Source organism: Manis javanica, chromosome 3 (genome assembly GCF_040802235.1).
Source record: "Manis javanica isolate MJ-LG chromosome 3, MJ_LKY, whole genome shotgun sequence".
Taxonomy (NCBI): domain Eukaryota; kingdom Metazoa; phylum Chordata; class Mammalia; order Pholidota; family Manidae; genus Manis; species Manis javanica.
The window spans coordinates 47112146-47128308 of NC_133158.1; positions in this window are offsets into that span (position 1 = coordinate 47112146).

A 16163-nucleotide genomic window follows, 5' to 3' on the forward strand; every position below is an offset into this window, starting at 1 on the left:
AACTCTTGTCAGCCTGGTAACCAGTTTGTGGCCCAGCCTAATTCTAGATACCCCACTGTGATAATCATCAGATTGCTCCGTGGGGGAAGCAACCTCATCTGTTTTATTCACCACATGCCCCTAAGGTCTAGAATGGTGCCTGGCCTAGTAGGTGTTCAATACATTTTTATCAAATGACTTGAGTAGTTGAACAAAAAGGAGGGTGTGCAGAAAAGAGTCCCGCTGGGTGGCGTGCCTGTGTTGGTCACTTCTGCTGAACAGCCAGGTGCAGGTGGTGGAGTCTGCAGGCGTCATAGGGGACCAACAGGGGCCCAGGTATGATTTGGCATCACTCTCACTGCCCAGGCCCATGGAGGTCAGGAGTGGCCCGGGGCAGTGGCCTTTGCTAATGCAGCAGCCATGTCTTATCCTACCTAGAAGGCCCCCATGCTCTGACTGGTGGCCCCTCTGATCTCTGACCAGATTCCCTAGGAGGATGCTGGGTGGAAATTCTGTTCGAAGTCCATTAATGTGACCTTAGTAGGGCTGGAGCTATCTGAGGAGAAATTCAGAGAGACCCTAAAGAGTCAGGTTTAGGTGGGGTTGGCTGGCGGTCAACAGCCCTCTGCTAGTGAGTGGGTAGCCGAGCAGGGTAGCTGAGCAGCATGCAGCCTGGACACGGGATCCCAGAGGGAGGCCAGCAGGGACTCAGGCTTGAAATAGAGAGAGAATCTGCAGGGGCTGAGTTATGTCAGGGAGACTGGAGGCAGCTGAGTCAAGCCTGGTGGGCTTCCAAAGGTTGGCCCCTGTCATTTAGGGACATGTGACTTCAAGAGAGAGGAGGCTGGGATATGAACCCACAGTGTAGATAAGGAAATGGAACTTTTCTGGACTTATTAGCCTGGCCAGGGGAAATGTTGTGGGCAAAACACACAGGACAGAGAGAAATGGGCAAGGGAAGGGGGCTGGACCCAGGGCCTCCCGTAGAGGCAGAGGTGATGGCGAGGTCAGACAGGAAGCCTGAGCAGTGAGGACCCTTTCTCATGGAGGTGGGGGGCCAGGGCAGGGGCCAGGGCAGGACCCGGCAGCCGCTGCGGAATGAACGCCAGCAGCAGGGAGAGCAGAAGGGAAGCAGGAATGTGGAAACTAGGATGGGAAGGACCGGGGATTCGGCGGGGCTGGCTCAGCCCACGCTACTGATGGAGTAGAGCTGTCTGGTCCTACACCCAAGTCAGACCAAAGGCTAACCTGGGGAGACAACCTACTCTTTGTCCTCATTAATTCACTATTAATAGAAGGCCCTGGGAAAGGCAGACTGGCCAGGACAGCTGTCCTGTGCTATCTCTAGGGAGTCTGTTACCTGTCTCTATTTTCATTTTTGTTTCTTTCTTTTTCTTCTCCTATCACGATTAGCAGTAAGGTGCTTCAAATAAAAAAGGCCCATATTTAGGTTGACCTATGTGAAAATGACATTTCTGTAGATCAAAAATGGTCAAATACCAGCCATTTCCCAGGGCCCTTTATTAATAGTGAATTTAATGTATAAAATCCACCCAGTGTATTTGGGTCCAGGACAGAAAGTTGTGAGGAGTGAGGAGCCCGGGAGACAAACTTCTCCCATACCCAGTTCCGGTGTGCAACAGAGCCGTGCCCCAGAGCCCAGAGAGGCAATGGGGACCAAGGAGGGGGAGCAGCTACATTCCTGAAGCAGAGGGAAAGGGGGTCTGGTGGGAGGAGTAAAGGGGTGGGCCCTCTCTGGCAGGAGGCTGGTGTCTGGGTGTCAGGGATGCCACAGCACCAAGGACTAAATGTCCAGCAGTTGTCTCAGCTGCTGATCTCTGCTCCACCACACTTGCTGCATTCTGGGTCTTTCTGCAGGTCAACTGTGCTACTCCCCAGTCCCCGTGGCCAAACATGTCCACCCCCAGCTTCTAAATGTTCATGATAAAGGCTCAGCCGTGTTCATAGGTTGGCTTCTTTGTAAACTGGTAGGTGGCCCCCAAAGAAGAGGGAAATAACCCTTGCAGGCTGTCTGCAGATACTCCAGACCCAGGCTGGCCCTGAAACTGGACTGTGAACACAGTGCTGTAAGCTTGGCCAGCAGGGCCATGTCTGTAACGTATGAAATGTAAGTCTGTGTCAGTTTTAACTGGGTGAGTGAGTCATTTTTTTACCCACCCTGATGTCCCTGTGCAGCACAATGCAAAACCTCCCCTGGGTGAGAAGCTGGCCCCTCCGACCACTGTAGTAAATGGATCAGCAGTCCCTGTGCCACCGCTGCTCCACCTGCTGAGGCCAGGTGAAGTGCCAGGTGAGAAGGCGCCAGGCTTCCAAGGGACAGCACCTCGGCCCCCATGCCCTGTGCGGGTAGGCCCTTGCCCCTGCCTGGTGTGGCAGAAGCTGTAACCTCACATCCTCTTGGCTCCAAATCTTCCCTTTCTTCCTCGCTGTGTCAGGTTGGTGGGTGGCAGTGGGAGAGAACAGGGACACTGACGCTTACCTGGGGAAATGCCCGTTCACCTGGAGATGAAAGGACATCTTCTTGTTCCACCTTTGGGGTCCTCCCTCAGTCTAATTCATGGCTTTGGACGCCTCCCTTAACAGCTTCTGCCAGGGCCACCTGTCCTGCATGCCACCAGCAGAGCCCTGGGGACTCGGATGCCGGGCCCCCAACTGTTCCCTCCAAGAACTGAGCATGTTATTAATGGCTTGCATTTCAGTATCTTCAGCTGTCAAATGGGGACAATGATGGTAGTGACATCATAGGGTCCTTGTGAGAAAGACACAGAAACACTTTGCTGGTAAGGATTCAATCAATGTTATATAATTAGATAAGTATTTGTTGGAAAAACACTGGAGTTTTTCATGCAGCTCAGGATAGGAAGCGGCTGGGTGTCAGGGATGCCACAGCACCAAGGACTAAGTGTCCAGCAGTTCTCTCAGCTGCTGATCTCTGCTCCACCACAATTGCTGCATTCCGGGTCTTTCTGCAGGTCAACAGTGCTACTCCCCAGTCCCTGTGGCCAAACATGTCCACCCCCAGCTTCTAAATGCTCATGATAAAGGCTCAGCCATGTTCATAGGTTGGCTTCTTTGTAAACTGGGAGGTGGTCCCCAAAGAAGAGGGAAATAACTGTGAGCTGCACATATCCCCAAAAGCTGGCTGTTACAGGACAAAAGAGAGCATTAACAGGAATTCTTCATACCCTGATGTCAAATGACAGTGGAATTTCTGCCCTTTCTAGACAAGTTGCAAAAGCAGAAAACCATTGCATGCTTGGATATCTCTATCAATAGAGTTAAATCAAGGTACCTCTTTACTATGAAACAAAGTTTTCTTTTATTGGAACCTGAATTTTGGAGAGGTTGCACTCCAAATAACAACCAGGTAAGAATGTGATTTAGAAAAAGATGGCCCTGATCCCTGGGGCCTTGGCTATTTAGAAGCCATTTTGGAAATTTTTTAGTTGTTGTTGCTTTTATTGTATCTACTGCTATCTTCTTGTCACATTTTAAAAATTATGTTGAATGTAAGAGATAACAATGAAAAGGCCATTGTGATAGCTTTTCTGAAGTAACACACTTGGTGAAGGTCAGACCATTTGAAAAGTGCTTTTCATGATTAAAATATCTGACAAATGAAACAATTATTAGAAAGAGCTTTGTGGCCTTCCTTTGTGTGCAAAAAAATGAATGTTCTCATTTTCACTGCTGATTAAGGAAGTCTTCTATGCATCTCTTATTTTATTTTTAAGAGCCAGCAGAAGAGCAAATGGAAGGGGGAAAAATAATGGTTTCAGTGATTCATTTAAACAAGGGAGCAGGTTGTCATTTGTTTCTACTTAGGACTCAACAATTAGAAAAGAAATATGCACAGAGAATCTACTCTTGGGCCTGAATGCCTTTCTTTGGCAAAAAAAAAGTAAGCGGTCATAGACCCTGTTTACAATTCTCTTGTTGCATCTATGTCACTCTTGGAAAGGACAGTCTCATGTTTAAGAATATTTAAGAGTAACAGCAATGCAAGGCTAGGATGAACTTTAAGAAGCTATTTAGAGCAACAACCCACATTTCCACCAACAAACAAATGGATAAGCAGAATATGGTCTAGCCATGAAATATTATTCAGCCGTAAAAAGGAATGAGGTTGTAGTACAAGCTACCGCTTGGATAAAACTTGAAATATTATGCTAAGCAAAATAGCCAGTCCCATAAGTCCACATGTTCTATGATTCCTGTCCTATGAAAGTCTAGAATGGGGAGATCTACTAAAACTAAAAGTAGATTTGTACTTGCTTAGGGCTGCCCTGGGAGAACAGGGTGTGGATGGCTAAAGAGTATGGGGTTTCATTTTGAGATGATGAAATGTTCTAAAATTGACTGTGGTGCTGGCTGCCCATATCTGTGAATATACCAAAAACCACTGAGTTGTACACTTTAAATGGGTGAATCATAATGCATTTGAATTCTCAATAAAGCTGCTTAAGGGAACTTTGCTCCTTGCTAGCTTTCTTTACTTGCTGAATGGCATGCTGCCTGATTTGTGGATCACTTAATAAAGCCAATTAGATCTTCCAAGTTTATAAAAAAATATTTAAAAATTTTAAAGTTGCTTTAAAAAATGAATGGATGGATGGAAACTGTTTTATTTTATTTTATTTTTTTAAAGCTACCTAAGTCATCTACATTTAGGTCATCCCAAACATGGAACACTGAGAGGTGCCAGTTAATTGACTTGATCTCTTGATAAAACCTTTTCCTCTTGCACTGCCAAACCAACTTTCTAATGGTGAGCGAATTTGTATTTGTTGCATTGCATCTTATGCAAAAAAGTAGTTCTTTCAAAATATTAAGGTGTCCCAAAATATGAGATCCAAAATAATTTCTATTTCATCAGTCTAAGCAAGTAGATGTTTAGTTGTCCTTTATCTCTTTGTGTCGACTATTTGTCAGTTTACAAATAAATGTTTCCCACAAAACATGTCCTGGGTAGAGCATTAGAAAATGGCCACAGTTTACCAAAACATGGAAAATGTGACTAAATTCAAAAAGCTCATCTGAGCTTGGAGAATTTCTGTTATGCAACTGCCAAATGAGAATGTCAAAAATTGTCAGAGACTTGGGAAAGATCAAGTTTCTTTCTAAGATTATACTGCGCCAATGAAACGTCCTCCTGGAAGCACTGTGGACTGAATCAGGGTTCCCTGGCTTGAATTCAAATAGCAAGGTGGCAGGTCAGGGATGGCTCTAACGTGGGGTAGTTTATGAATCCACAGCCACCCCACAAGAACTGGTTATAGGCAAGAGTCTACAGCTTTCCCGGGATTTGGCCACAGAGCTCCAGAAAACAGCAGAGGATTACCATCTGGAGCTGAAAGACTCAGCCCAGTGTCCTGTGCTAATAACTACCTTGGACTTTTTAAAAAAAACCCAAAAGAAATGTATTTCCAAATTTGAAGGGGAAATTGAATAAACTTAATGCTTCCTTTTGGCTCAAGGCTGGAATGCAAGCCATGTTCATCCAGACTTCACCTGGGAGTTTGCAAGAATGCTGGAAAGTTCGCCTTGGCCTCATTTCCGGAGGGCTGAACCCCACAGGAGATGGTGTCTTCAGAAGTGGTGTTTGTGAAGACATCACACTCCAGTAACTTCGTGACTGATACTCAGTTGTCCTGCCTATGATAGTGTTTGCTCAGGTCACCTCAGAAGAAGAATGAATGTGTGTTTATATTTAGGAAATTACTGCATTTAGGTATATTTACTCTTAAATCACTTTAAGTGGCTTTCTCGGTTTTAGCAAAATTAAATGACTTATACTAAAGCTAACCATACACATACCCTAGGACCCAGCAACCACTTGTAGTTAGCTACTCAACAAAAATACTCACATATATGCACAAAAGGTTCATAGCAGCATTAGCAGCATTATTTGTAATAGCCAAAACCTTGGAAGCAATCCAAAAGTCCGTGGAAACTAAAATGGATAAATAATTAGTGACATATCCTTATAATGGAATACCATAGGATAATAGGTGACTCTCATGTGCATAATGTTCATTAAAAGAAATCAGACACAAATGGACACATACTGGATGATTCCATTTATACAAAGTTCAAAAATGGGCAACACAAATCTATGGTATTAGAAGTCAAAATAGTGGTTTTCCTTGGGAAAGAGAGTGAGTGTGGTAGCTGGGAAGGGGCATAGAGGGGCTTCTGGGTTGGTGGTAATCTATTCTTAACCTGGCTGGCATTTTAAAGGGCATGTATCTTTTAAAATTCATCAAGCGCTTATAATTTACTCACTTTTCTGTATCTGTTGTATGTGGATAAGAAATGTATTTTAAAATAAAAAAAGTATTTTTAAATAATTAAAGCACATATGGTAGCTGTAACTATTGCTAGTGACCACTATATTGCTGTAGAAAACAATGGAAAGCCTCTGAATTCAGCTTCTTTGCAGATGTAGTGTTTATGTCCTTGGAGAGGCTCCCAGTGATGGTGACCATTATTGTTTGGTATTACAAATAACTGAAGCCCCAAGTCTTGCACCTAACTTAAATCTGGGCATTGGCCCTACCGCAGTGTCAACAACATAATCTCGGACTTCAAAGTAATTTGAAATACTCACAGAAAGATCTAGCCTAATGATAACCTGGGTCTTGGCAATTGGTCTTCACTTTATGTCTGACTTTGGAACGGAAGACATCATTACCCTAAAAGCACACCTGGGACTTCCCTGCCTTTCTGTGATGGATGGCTCAGAGGTCGCTGCAAGTGTGCAGAAGTGTGCAGAAGATGGTAAGCACAGGAAAGGCACAAACTGAGAGTGTCCAGGAAGAAACCAAAGGGTTTCTTTAGAACTTTTTCCTTTGGGTTACTTCTTTAAAATATAAATTTTGTCATGCCAGAAAAAGGTTGTATTATTCCTTTAGTGGTTCAGTGGCTAATGAGAAAGATGCACACGATGTTTTGATAGCAGAGTCTGAGCTTTTTAAAAAAAACAGCTTTATTGGAATGGAGTTTATATACTATATATTCACCCATTGGCACTGTATGATCCAACAATTTTATTAAATCTTTGGAATTGTGCAACAATCATATATTCCACTTTTAAAACATTTCCATCACCCCAAAAATTTCTCTGTGTGCATTTACAGTTGTTCCCTGTAGAGGGGGTGTGCCCATTCCCAGTGCTAAGCAACCACAGTTTTACATTCTGTCACTATAAATTTGCCTTTTCTCTCTCTCTTTTTTCTTCCATACCTAGATTTATGGTCTGGGACTAACCACTTGAAAGAAACACACTTTTCAATCTGCCGAGGAGCTTGGGAGAAAAGGTAGAAGTGAACCATGTGGTTCTATGGGAAGTCACATACTTAAAATAAAGCTTTTGATTTACTTTATCCACAATCAGAAAACACAATCTCCTTCATGGAGGCATTTAGATGAAATAGCACGGGAAGACTGGAAAACCATGGGAAATGGTTGGAGTGCTCTAAACATCACCTGCATATATTGGCCAGCACAAATTTGGAAGTAATTGGGCAGTATCCAGGATCTTCTATGATCCAGGAATTCCAGCCTCAAAAATATATGTGCAAGGATGTCCTCAAATAGGTTTGTTCCCCCCTGGCCTTCCTCTTGAGGTCTCAATGGTACCTCTCACCCTACCCACTGTGGAGCCTCCATCTCATTTCCTTGTGCCCAGTCGTGCTTCTCTATGGAAAGACTGGTCAGAATACACACCTAATCATATCAATTTCTGTTCAAAACTCTACAGTGCTCTTCTCCACTGCCCTCTGGATAGGCTGATGCTCTGAGCTTGCCATACAAGACCCCATGACCTGGCTTTTTAACAACCACCCCACCTGTAAGCATGCTGCAAGCCATTTATTGACATTTTGTATACATGGAAAAATGTAATGTCAATGGCATCTGGCTTCTTTCCCTTAACATAATGTTTTCAAGGTCCATTGATGTTTTAGCACATATTAATATTTCATTTTATCCCTTTTTATTGCTGAATAGTATCCCATTGCATGGATATACCACATTTTATTTATCCATTCTCTAGTTGATGTACAACTAGAGATGGTTTCCAGGTTGGGATTAGTATGAAAAAGTCTATGATGGGCCTCTGTGTACGTATTTTTGTGTGAACAAGTGTTTTCATTTTTCCCTAGGTTGGTTCCTGGGAATGGAATTGTCGGATTGTATTGTAGATTTATGTTTACCTTTTTAATGAAACTACCAAACTGTTTTCCAAACTGTTAACCATTTTCCATTCCCACCAGTGATGTATGAGGGCTCCAATTTCTTCATATCCCTGTCAATACTTGCTAATATCTTGTTTTAAATCATATTCATTTTAGCAGGTGTGTGGCAGTGTCTCACTGTGGTTTTAATTTGTATTTATGTAATGACAAAGATGTTGAGCATCTTTTTGAAATATTTAAAGCTATAAAATAAAATCTGCTTGTAAGGATCACTATGTAATGATGTAATGGAATATTAAAATAATACTGTATTTTAGATTTGCTAACATCCTCCAAAGCAGTGGGAATTATTTTTATAAGCATCCTTCATTTTCATGATCATCATAAAAAGTTACCTATTTATGCATTAGTCTTTCACCAGCAATTCCACAAAATGACTCATGCAGACGTGATTTACGCCATGCAGGAAAATAGAAAATTCTCCTTCTGGCGTTTCTATAAAGGGCAGTTTTTCTCTTGTTTAGGTATATTGTCTCCCTATCACAGAAAAAGAGGTGATAAAAATAAGCTGTCCAAACAAATGAACAAAAAACCTCTGGGAGTTCAGCTGATTGTCAAGGGTCCAAAATAAAATAATGGAATAATCTTCATGGAGTGTATACAGTTAGCATGGCAGGGTTGTGCTAAGAAAACAGATGAGAGTAGCAGGAAGTGACCCATGGGGGGTGTGATTCCCTGTAGATGAAGCTGATAGGTCACAGGGGCAGGGAGGCGGGGAAGGGGCCAGAGGCCATTGCTGGGAAGGTGGGGAGGGCATGTTTGTGGTATGTGGGTCCTCTTCTCAGATTTGACTCTTTCTTTAATGGGATTTTTCTCTGCATGTTCAGGGATGAGATAAGTTCAAGAGCTTGGCTGAAACCTCAGTAAGTTCCTGGAAACCTCTTGGAACTTGCAGGAAAGTGTTCTCAGATTTTCTTCTCAGGATCTGAAGGGATTGAATGTCTTTCTGTTTCCCTTTCACATTTCCAGTTTATATCCCATCCGCTAGTGAAAGAAGCTCCTAAATCCCATTATGAAATACCAACTCAGAAAGGACCAGGAGCTCACAGACTACGCCCACTCGCTGGGCACATCAGCACCTTGGAGCCCTTGAAATTTTTAAAGATTTCAAAGAGGAGAATGGCCTTGCTGGTAACCTCATTCTTTTCCCCTAGAACTTCCTGGCCCCCTTCCTACCCACTACCCCGACCCCAGTTCTCAAATTATTTTCTGGATAGAGTTGACCAGACATATGCAAGACAGGCTTATAAAAATTGTGTGCTTCCTCCCACTCCTGGGCATACACACAGTGCACATGGGCCCGCACATCCAGCAACAGACAAGCATTGGAAAGTTCAAAGCAGTGTTATTCCTAATAGCCCTAACCTGGAAACTAACTAAATGTTCACCAATAGGGGAAGGGTTGAAAGAATGGTGATGTAACTCAGCAGGGAGATGAACCCGCTCAACTGCACCCACAGTTTGAAAGAATCTCCCAAACTAAAGTTAAGGGGAGAAGCCAGGCACACAAGAGCCTGTGCCCAGTTATTCCCTTGATATCAACTTCAAAACTGAACAAATGGAATCTACAGTGTCGGAAGGGGTGGTGACTGGAAGGTTGCAGAAGGGGGCTCTCCTGGGAGACTGGTGGTGTTCTGTTTCTGATCTGGGCGCTGATTTCATGAGCATATTAACTTTGCAAAAATACATCAAGATTACGATGTATGTAGTTTTCTGTAGGTGTGTTATTCTTCAGTAAAATGTCTACATTGAAAAATTAGCCTAGAGGCAGGAAAGGATGGTTTTAGTAATGTTAATATTTATGATAAAGTTGCGGTGAGATTTCCTCTCTAAAAATTTGTGCTCTTCAGTACACTCTTCAAATAGACCACTGGAATATAAAGAGAAAATGATAGTCTTTTCTATAATTTCAGAGAGTATGCCTTACTTTCAAATCTACCTACAATAAAATCTTCAATGCCTTTTATGAAGCCCACCAGAATTTACTACAAAGTCCTGAACAGCAAATTCTGTGAGTGTCTGGGCTTGGTGGTGGTACTTGTTTTATTTCTTTGCAGCCTTCCTTGATCACAAATACTCTGTTGCCTCTGCATAAAGGTAATGTTACTGAAAATGCGTTAGAAGCCTGGCAGTGGATGTTCCACTGGGATTCGAGTCGGGTGGTGCAAGTTCCCGCCAGCTCACGTGTGGGGGCACCGTCTCTCTTCTGGCCAGCAGGAAGAATTTGAAAAACAAGATTTGCTTATTTCCTTTCAGAATGTGAATTTTCCTCTAAGCCAACTTGACAGGATTATGTGGACATCAGGACCAAGTTGGTTTGGCATTAGTGCTGTGCAGTAGCCAAGCCATTAAAGTGTCTTCATAGTGGGTGCACACAGCCCAGGGGAAGGCACAAAGGAATCCATGCGGGGATTTTGGGATTTCTGGGTGTTTTTTAACCTAAAAATGTAGAAGTTTAGTTTAACATCTATTAATTTAATGCACAGGTTGACATTGGCCGCCTTGATTGACACCTGTCATGGGTCATACAAGGTACACAAGGTGTCCTGAGGTAAGAGGATAACACCAGGTGAGGGAGTCCCTGTACTTATTAGGTCCAGTATATTCCTGTGTATACATGTGTGGTGAAGTGGATTTATAAGATTGAGTTACCCAGCTGTAACTAAATTAACATTCATCAGAAGGACAAAGGGCTCTTAAAAAGTTCTGCCCAGCTATTACAATTCAACTTCTTACAATTAGTAAAAAGACAATCCAATTAGAAAATCCAATTAGGACAGAATAGACATTTCACTGAAGAAATATACAAAAAACCAATAAGCACATGAAAAATGCCCATCATTATTAGTCATTAGGGAAATGCAAATCACACCACAGTGAGCTACCACTTTAGACCCATTAGGATGGCTATAATCAGAAGGACAGACAGTACCAAGAGTTATCAAGGATGTGGGAAAATTGAAGCCTTCATACCGTGCTAGTGGGAATGTAAAATGACGCAGCTGCTTTGGAAACTAACCTGGCAGATCTTCAAACATTTAATCATGAAGTTACCATTTGACCCACCAATCCCACTCCCAGAAAAATAAAACATGCCCACACAAAAGCTTGTACACAAATGTTCATTGCAGTATTATTCACAAGAGCTAAAAAGTGAAAACAACCCAAGGGTCCACCAACCGGATAAAAGGATAAATTAAATGTGTTATATCCATTCAATGAAATCATCCAGCCATGAAAAGGACTGAAGTACTTGAACAACATGGAAGAACCTTGGAAATATTATGCTAAGTGAAAGGAGCCAAACAGAAAAGGCCATAAGATGTATGCTTCCATTTATATGAAATCTCCAGAAAAGGAAAATCCAGATAGGAAGTAAATTAATGGTTGACAAAGGCTGGGGGTGGGGAAATGTGAGTGACTATTCATGGGTGTGGGGTTTCTTTTTGGAGAGATTAGAATATCTGGAATTAGATAGTGGTGATGGTTACGCAACTCTGTGCATATAAGAAAAACTGCAGAACTATACAATTTTAAAGGGCGAATTTTATAATACATTCATTTCTACCCAAGAAACTGGATTGAAAATACTAAGGTAATGAAAGCACAAGAGCCTCTGCTTGTAGGACACGCTCATCTTCAGCCACATAACAAGGTAAAAAAGATTTGAAAAAATGTTAGCAAAAATAATTAAATTCTCCAGAAAAATAATTGAGTAATTAACACATTATCATTGAACCAAAATCAAAACATATATTAATTATACTCCAGATATTAATGATCATATGTTTAAAACCATGTGATCCTCTACCTGGTATTTTACAAAATTTCACCAAACTTAATGATAAGTATTTAGCAGATTGTTTTGTGATTTCTTGTTTAATACAGAAGTTCAAATGGAAACATACCACTCAGAAAACACTTTATCTTTCTACCGCAATAAAACTGATTAAAATAGCAAACAAGAAACAATATGGTAATAAATTGAAATGCTGCATTCTTTTGTTAGCAAATCAGACAGAAGATTTAATGAAAATGTAGCTGGAGGTTTTGAGGAAACAAATATTACATCAAATTTATGCAGTGTGGGAAGTTCGCTCTACAGCTGAGTGAAAGTACAAATGTTTCTAATGTTTCAGCTTGTGGTATTTGCAAGGTTCTGTTTCAAAACCTTCATTCATTAGAAGCTACTTTTTCACAGCCACTAAAAGATGTCTCAGAGGAGTCAGCCTGAACCATAAATTTTGCTTATTCAAAACAATTTATCTTACGGAAACCTGGCTAATTGTAACCACTATTGGAGTGACTACTTTGATTAGAATTTTTAAAAGATTCTAGAGAAAAGGTATATAGATGGCTCTACATGTGAAATCCATTTTTTGCATCGATTTTAGGGAAGCTATTACAGAAAATAAATTGGAGGAGAAATGCAGGTTGTAGAATATATCATCAAGATGATTTTTTTTCCCTTTTTGTAAGTGAATGCAAACAGGGTATGAGCAATAAGGAATGGTGGGGACTGTGGAGAAGTGAAGCAAGTAAAGCTGTTCAATGGGAGTGGCCATGACTCGGTGCTAACTAATTGGTTCCATGTGGGAACACAGGCAAGCATTGCTGAAGATTCAAATTTTTAAGGAGAATCTCCCTGATTTTTTAAAGCCCATGTAACAGAAATAAGATGTTTTTTGAAGAGCAATCGCTCTCCTCTGTGTTTTGTTGTAAGATGGACATAAGCCAGTGGTAGACTTCCTCAGAAAGGTTAGACAATGTAACTAATTTTATAAAAATGAGACCTTTAAAATAGGGAACTTTGGTAAGCCTTTGTCATCATAGGGGGAGTGACCATACAGTCTTTTGAACTAAACAAAAGTCAGCCAGCTGTCTTTTGGTGAAGCACTGAAGAGTGACAGACTTAAAAGTCTCTTTTATTTTTTTGACGTTTTCTGGACTAAGTGGTTCTTAGAAATATACCAGTTAACATATATTTTTAAATTTACAATAGATACACACACACAACTTTGTTTCTTCAATGCAAAGATAATTTTCTTAAAAATAAGTGAAAAACAATGTAGGAGGGTCATGGGAAGGCAGTATAGCCCAGAGAAGTAGTGACTCTATAGCATCTTGCTACGCTGATGGACAGTGACTGCAATGGGGTATGTGCGGGGGACTTGATAATATGGGTGAATGTTGTAACCACAATGTTGCTTATGTGAAACCTTCATAAGATTGTGTATCAATGATATGTTAATAAAAAATAAATAAATGAAAAAGTAAGTGTGGAGTTAAAAGAAACTCATTATGAAGAAGAGCATTGTAAAATTAGATGCTTGGAATTGTTTTTATCCTTAAGTGATTTTTCTTGCTGAAATTTTATTACCTTTAAAAAAATCCACCAAGTCTATATACCTTAAAACAAAACCAAAGATATATAAACTACTTTAATATCCTCCAAGAAGTTTTAATGCATTTTTTAGTCCTTTGGCTAAAATGTAAATACATTATATAGCTAAATAAAAGTATAAAATGCAACATCTTCCAGTTCAAAAAACAACAAATTGACATCAGGGAAGATGGAAACTTATCAAATTTCAACAAAACTTCTGCAAAGTTGGTGGATGGGACTGAAAACAAATACTGTGATTTAGTAAGTGTATGGTGTGTTTCTTTCATTTAAATCTATGCTTCTCTGTGAGATAGCTTAAATATTATTATATATATTGAATTATATATTTTTTTGTTTTATATATATTTTGTGTTTGGTAATTATATTATTCTTTAAAACCTCTGTATCTTATAATGTGCACAACATGTTAGCCCGAATGTACATGTAGATTGATCATATGAAATTACCATTTTTAGATAAAAATGGCCGTGCACCAGCAATTCCAAGTGGTTCAGCATAAGGTATAGTTGCTAAGTGAATATACGTCTTACCAAGTGGCTCACAGAAAGCAGCTCCTAGTGAATGTGATTATTGAAACAGAATCTTGCAAATACCTCAAGCCGATGCAGGTTAGGATCATCTGTACGTTGGCCCCCTTAATGCAGGCTCACATTATTTTAGTGACAGAGAATACATAATCAAAAGTATGGGGCTTATGCAGGTGTGGGCCTTTCTGTCCCCAGCCTGTGCTACCACATAACCAGGGGGAGCCCAGGATCTCCCCCGTGTCACAAATGCCCCACCTGCAGTCCCGGTGACTCCAGCACTGGCCACGGCTAAAGTGCCTCATTTTCCGTATTTGTACCACGCTGGCCAAAAACTAAGCAATTTTTTTCTTTTTAGGAGAGCAAGGTACAGGCTTTTATTTAGAAACAAAGTGGGAGAATAGAGCTCCTGGCTCACGCCAGGAGGGAACAAGAGAGCCCATGATGGTGCGCTGTCTAGGGGTTTTATAGGTAATTGAGAATTTTTCGAGAACATCAAAAAAAAGGCTTAGGGGTGTGAACTTGAACCACCTGCCCTGCCCTCAAGGTGGGCTGGGTTATTGTCTGTTTGCCAGGGCTGTTTACAGTGAAGTCACGGGTTATGCTGAGATACCCTTGTGCAACACTCAAATGTTCCAGGCCAAGTTGCTCCTGGCCTTTTGACCTTCAACTGATCTCACTGAAGATGTCTGTATTCTTAGTCTGGTATCTTTCCCTAGAGAATTAGTGTGACCTCGACTTTGCATAATGCTTAACACAGTTTCATTGGGGACTTCTTTGCCCATTGTTACATTGCTCTGACTGTAAATATTTCACCCTGCTTTTCCTGGAGGCCCTCACCCTACTCTGACTACACCCAAGGTCCCTGTCTCATTCCCCCCACTACAGATGGAAACCCTAGCTGCTGCTAGGGAAAGGGGGCGATGACTGCTCTGGCTGCTTTATGCTGAGAGGGGACGCAGTGATGGGTGCAGCTAGGTCTTCATCAGTGCTGGGTTGAAAGGCCTCAAAAAATGGGCGCATCTATCTTGGGTTCCATTTCTATTGTTTTATGGCTTCTTATTATATTGTATACTTCTCTCAGGGACCAAGCCTCTCCATTAGAGTTTCTATTGAGGCCAGGCTTGTGTGCAGAAGATAAAGACACTTCTTTTTCAGGGTCTGGGGATCAAAATTGCTCCCAGTTCTTTAGAATTCAAGCCAGAGGTGTGTATGGCTTTAGACTTGAAGGGGATGCTCCCATCTCCAAAGTTATCCTGGACAGGCCCCCGAAGATGATGCTGGGGTTCTTGTTCACAAAGCCGAAGAATGAACTTCACAAACACTCAAGATAGGAGAGCAAGGTACAGGCTTTTATTTAGAAATAAAGTGAGAGAATAGAGCTCCTGGTTCATGGCAGGAGGGGACAAGAGAGCCCCAAACTAAGCAATTTTTGTGTAGTAAGACTACTACACAGCACCTTTAAAATTCTGGTGCCATGAGCACTTGGACAAGGTTTGGTTTCTTAATGGTAAACTGCCAACTGGGACAGATCTTTCTTCTCAGTAGAGCTGATTTATTAAGAAAACGGAACCAAACCAAATGGGATGATGCAAGCGTCACCCCAAGCATCATGTGAAGGAGGAGTAGGGTTAGGCTTGGAGTGTTTTTCTGTTAAAATCCAGCAGAAACAGGAGGGCCTATTAAAATAGGAGGCTGTATTAAAAAAAAAAAAGTTAAAGAAAAATATTTAAGAGAAAAAGACCAAACAATAAACAAAACCCGTAATTTTTAAAAGGGTGGGGCAATAAGAAACAATTGATGTAGGCTACCTTTAGACAGAGAAAGGGCAGAACAGGAGAGGCTGGCTTTTATTTTGCAAATACTACACTGTTTATGCTATACTGTTTATTTCTGTACTGTTTAGATTGTTGGAATATTTGCATGTATTACTCAACTTTTTTATATTAATGGCTTATTTCGGCATTGAAATTA